Below are 6,000 nucleotides of genomic sequence, written 5' to 3'. Positions count from 1 at the left end.
TTCATTGACAATGCATCAGTGTAATTCATGCTCATGCAACCCCCTCAGAATGAACGATTGCAGTCCATCCAGTATTTCAATCATAGGTATAGTATTTTGTGAATCCTTTCGGTTCAAATGTATTGCCTTTTCAAACAAACAGTGGGAAAGAAGTTGATGGCAGACAAATTTGTGGAACTGACTATCTTTAAATAGCTCAGTATGAATACTTTTAGTATGAATACTTTTCTGAATACCTTTCTTCTAAATCTGTCTTCTTGCTTATTTGTGTTTTTTTTTTTCTGCATGAATTTTATTTTCACGATTTCGGTGTTAAGTAGGCGTTGCATATATCACTCTTCACAGAGCAGACACCAGCGCGCTTTTATCGTGCCAGATGTGTCGGCGGATGTCACTTGAGCAATACAACTGTAATATTTTAACGTCTGCATTCATAAAATGATGGACATTATTGGAATGGAAACAATTTCACAAACTCAATTATGCAGACAAAGTTTGATATGGGAAAGTGTTTCAACACCAGCGCAATGACAAACTCCAACTTTATGCAACAACTTTACACATGAATCTCGTGCTATGATAAACAAAAACTCTCAACATAGGTTATTTAAGCACAATCGATACTCATCAAACAAGTGATAGGGAACAAATGATAACATTTTCTCTTCTGATACATGTCAGACAGTAAGTAAGCTGTAATGATACACACAAATCCTGCTGTTTCATAGTACTAAAAACCCTCTCAAAGTAGTGCACTCACACCATGCCAACTGAGATACGTGATCAGTATCTGAAGAAAGCAAAACACTCACACGTACACCACACTGAGCTGTATCTGAACATCTTGAACAAAAGCCATATCTTCCATGTTTTGTTTGAACCTCCCTTCTGCTGCATCACTGCTCTCTTTGTGATTGTGAGGCAGGAATGAATAAGACCCAAAAGAAATAAACATATCAACTGAAGATTACAGTCGGGGTATATATATATATATATATATATATATATATATATATATATATATATATATATATATATATATGCTCAATGCTCAAATACAAGGAACAGCAGTAGCAAAAAGAAGTAAGGCCAGTTTTCTCTCTCAGCAGAATCTCATCTTTAAGAGTTTCTTTCACACTCTTCTGCCCTGCATGGCTGTGCTCAGATTCTCTCACTGGGATCAATTGCATCACCTGATCTCTGGTTCAGGTTTTTCTTCAACTTCAAGAGGTCAGCAGGCAAGTATGAAGAAGTCAGGCCGTGTCTAACAGTGTGCTACCAGACCGTTTAAATCCTTCAGTTGGATCTTCACCCCTGCTTGGTTACTCTAAGGAGTAAAGATAGCTTTTCTCCACAGTCTGTTGGTCCATTTTGTGGTTCCCCGCATGTGTACAAACTGTGAAGAGTGAAAGCATCAATGGTGGTTGAAAGCAAGTGCAAACTTGTGAAAAAAAAATACTGAACTGAGCAGGTTTGCTGGATTTTCAAACTCCCGTTCTCTTTCCATACTAGGTGGCAAACAGGATTCTCCCAAGAAAAGCCCAAATATGACTGTTTCATTCTGAGATCAGCACTTTCTGTCATTGAAAGTATGTACACAATTAACCCCACAGGCAAGGGGTTAAATCATGACAGTCCAAATAAAATTAATGTTTATTCAGTCACTGACAGCACATTTTTGCTGGACTCAACAATGTTGAGCCTTAGTTTGTCTTTAAGTCTTCAAAACTACAAGGCTATTTTAATGTGCACTGTAAGATTGGTTCACAGTTAAAGTTGTTTTGGATGGTTAAATTCAGGATGAGAGGCTGAGAAAAGCATTCAGTAAACATGCGAACACCACAAAGATCATGCCACAAACCTGTGTGTGTGATTGATTCATCTATTCTTCTTCCATTTTGGGAGAAATGTTTCCTTTTGAGGACATTTGGCTTAGTTTTAACAAAGTTAAGCCTACATTTGAGGGGTAAAACCTCAACAAGTAGGTCGTCATTCGGTCATTATTATGCTTGGTGAAGAGTCCTGAGGCTGGGGAAATCTTGCTATGTCTTAAAATGTTTTGTCTGAATGTGATACAATATGAGTCATTTAACTTAAACAACACGTTTGTTGGGTCCAATGTCAATAGAGGATTTCAAAAATACTCATTATGATTTGTGGGAAACTGCAGAAATATAAAAGGTGTTTTCTTGATGTTCATCCTAACATTTTTTCTAGGGCTAATGTGTTACAGTTACTCAATAGTATGATTAAAATCAATGTTCAATTCCTCAAGTGTCTTGCAAACATTCCCATCCCAGGACAATTATTGAAACAGAAAACTGTAAATGAAAGTACCATGTATTTCTGAAAGTGTTTATACTGTAGGTGGTTAAATTGTCACTGTAAATGTCGGCTACTTCTCCAACAAACAGAAACAGAAAATTCAAATCCTTTCAATAGTTAAACAATTAGTGAATAACTCAGTAACTTACCGAGTTGTGTGAATCACAACTCTGTCCCCAGAAATTGGGTAAAGTTTCCACCGCTGAATGAGGTCAAGTATCTTCTGGCCCCTCTCCAGTTAGGTAATTAGGTGTGAAATCGATTGGAAACTGGAGCAGTAGAATGATAGTTCACCTAGTTCCTTCTGCATCACGTGAAATGGAAACAAAAATGCTTCCAGTCTTTCATTTGTCTGGTATTATTAGTGGCAAGAACAAGTGCATGGTGCATCGACTCCAATGTTTTCATGAAGGATTCATCTTTTTATATATAAAAACAAAAAACAAAACATGACTCAAGACTTCTTTGGAGAAGAGTAAAGGCTTGAAAGATACAGAGAAAGGAGCAAATGAACATAAAGGACACTGCTCAGACGCAAGAGGAAGTGAAATGTGACAAGAGCAAGATAAAAGCAACACTGAAAAATCTAAACAAACAAAAGCAATGCCAAAAAGTGGCCAAATACAGAGGAGGGAGACAGAGAAAGTAATAAAAAGAATTGTTCTTCACTCTAGCCCTGGCTGCTCACTATCGTGTACTGTACAGATGCTTGCAGCATATTCAAAATAAATATCAATGGAAAATCATGTAGTTTAGTTTCAGTTGTCGGTCAGGAGAACTCCATACACAGTGTAATTGCCTTTGTGTAGAGCTGACTTGATTCACACAAATCCAATGAATTACACACCATGTCATGAGCTGGTCTGCAATAGACTTCTCCAGAAATGACACCAAAACATTGATAGCAAAGAAGCAGGTGAAAGCAAAAAAAAAGTGTACCTATCTTGTTCCACAAATATATGCGGTGCCACTATTTATTTATTTAACTTCTCAGAGAATTAGAACTGGGGGTAAATATTCCTTAATAGCTAAACAAAGACACAATTTCTTATATTGAAATGTTGCAAAAACAGTGGTATAAAATACAACAGAAAATTCCAGCATTCATAATGACGTATCACGCCAACAAGGCTCATACCTGCATATCAATTGTTTGCTGCCCAATGCCCCTCTGGTGAGCCGTTGTTACAGGAGCCAACCTTCGTTGTCGGAGGGTGAGGCGCAGGGAAAACATGATGCAACTCTGTAAATAACAAGCAGGGGTCATTAAAAAGTGCTCCAAGCCAGGCAAGCCTCAAAATAAGTGAAACATTCCGGCTTCAAGTCGCAGAACGGAAGTTATATAGTTGTTACGATACATTTCAATGCCACTACAACTGCCAACTACAGCAAGTCATTGACAGTCAACTAGAATCAACTATTAAATTAGTTTAATCTATTCCTGTGTCGACCAGTTGAAACGTCACCACTGTCATGTGCAAGTTAGCGCTGTCAGCAGTACACGTAAGGGGAGAGGTGGGGGAGGCTCCGAGACCAGTCTCAGACTATGGAAACCTTTCACAAAGAACACATCAAAAAGTCTGATGTAATGTTACAATTTTAAATTTCTGTTCACCCCAATGTATAAATGTATTTTGACTGTAGTTGTTTAATTTGTATTCCAGTTCCTTTTTCCCATGTTGCTTTAGTTTTCAATGGTTTAGAAAGCCTCAGGTGACACAGGATGTTTGACATTTTTACACTTCATTTGGTTTTGGATTTTTTTTGCTATTATTTCCTGGCTTATTAACAGTGTTTTGTTTCTTTTCTCTCCCGTGTCGCCTTCTTTTGTTTAAAGTTTATGGACTCACCCTGCTGCATTTTTCTTTGTTCTGTGGTCTGCACTATCTTAAACCATATTTTAGCACAGTTTGCTCAGTCATGGATGTTTTACTGTGTGCGCTGAGATCTGCGAGCTGAATAACAGTCTCAAGTCACTTTGATGGGATTTGTTTGCCTACTCAAACACATATTTATGAATATATTTTGTATTGATGTGATTGTGTTTTATTTCATGTAAAAAAAAAATAAAAAAAGTAGCAGGAGCAGCTTTGTGAACTGCACAAGTAATGTATTCTCATTAAATATTTCACAGCACACGATGACAGCTCCTTGTGAGGCGTCTGTGAGAAAATCTGTTGAAAAGAGAAAATGGAACTTCCAAACTTCATGTCTGTTCGTATTTGTCAGCGTCCCGTATTCTTTGAAGTGAGTTATCTTCTCAGCGGCAGCGTTTCCAGCTGGTGGTGTCTGTGCTTAAAATTAATCCATATATTAATAATGTCACTGTCACAGACTTTTTCTTTCAAATGCAACACGAGAGGGGAAAGAAAGAAAGTTCTAATCCATGCATTAATGATTACAGAGTTTTGTTACTCAGGGATTATCATTTCTATCCATTTTCACGCAAGTAACTTTGATCCTGTCATACACACACACACGCAGGCTTTCCGGGCGACAAACACACATTGTTTATGCTCAACAATTCCAATCACTTTCAGCCATGTAATTGTATGTTATTGCCGATCGTTTTCCACCCACCATCTATGAAAACATGCATTGGGAACCTTGGGACAAGTGGCTATAGTTCAGTCCATTAAGATGCTAATATGAAAGCTAGAAGGTTGCAGCCATAAACGGACCACAAATGTAACAAGAATACTGTGATTTATTTCATTGCCACTGAACCCATATTACAGAGCACATACAAGATGATGGACCGTGTTCAAGCCAGAGATATAAAAAAACAAACAATCAAAAAAAAAAAAAAAAAAATCAAATCAAAGAATAAAAGCAGAGAAAATAAAAGCAGGAAAAAAAATGGCCACCAAAGATCTTCACCCAGACCTCAGACCTACTGGCAAAAAAGCTGTTTCATCCATCAGAGCATGCTAGTAATGACAATAATGAATTGATAATTTGACATTCAAATGAAAATATCATTTGGTGACAGTGATTAATAATTCATTCAGGTAAATATTTGATAACATTCTTTATGAATTAATTCAGAAAGACAAATGCCTCTTCCTGCATCTGAAAATGAATCTTTAAAAATCAATAGCTCATGTGTAACAAATAAAAACCTGACTGTGACAAACCTCTGACCTGGACAAACAAATGAAGGGTGTTGTTTTGTGATCCAAAATCAAGTTTCTATTGCTTCATTTGATATTTTCGGACTTGGTACAGGAGACAAATAACCAATCTATTTATTTTTGGTGTAAAATATGAGCTGAAAGCTATGCAACATTTAGCAGGTTCTAACCATATCTGCTAAAATTACAGATGGTGCTAAAAAGAAAAAACTTTATATCGAACTGAAAGATTTGACCTTCATTCCTGTATAGAAACTGTTGCTATGACACCTGCTTTAACCTGGCCAAAGATATAATAGGTTCTGGCATGTCCTGTCTAAAGTCCGACAGTATAATTACGGGTCACTTTATGGCTTTTAATAATGTTCCAAATGAGTCCTAACTCGGATTTCATTCTTCATCTTAATAAAAGCTTCTTCTTCTCCTTCTTTTCTCTTCCGACCAACACCCAGGAATAGCTCCATTATAATCACAGACGGCTCTTTTGTTCAGTGATGAAAATTACTCAGATTGTCCTGCCATTCATACGCAGCCTTTTCAA

The sequence above is a fragment of the Synchiropus splendidus genome, chromosome 3 (genome assembly GCF_027744825.2).
Source record: "Synchiropus splendidus isolate RoL2022-P1 chromosome 3, RoL_Sspl_1.0, whole genome shotgun sequence".
Lineage (NCBI taxonomy): Eukaryota > Metazoa > Chordata > Actinopteri > Syngnathiformes > Callionymidae > Synchiropus > Synchiropus splendidus.
This window is presented reverse-complemented; position numbering follows the sequence as displayed.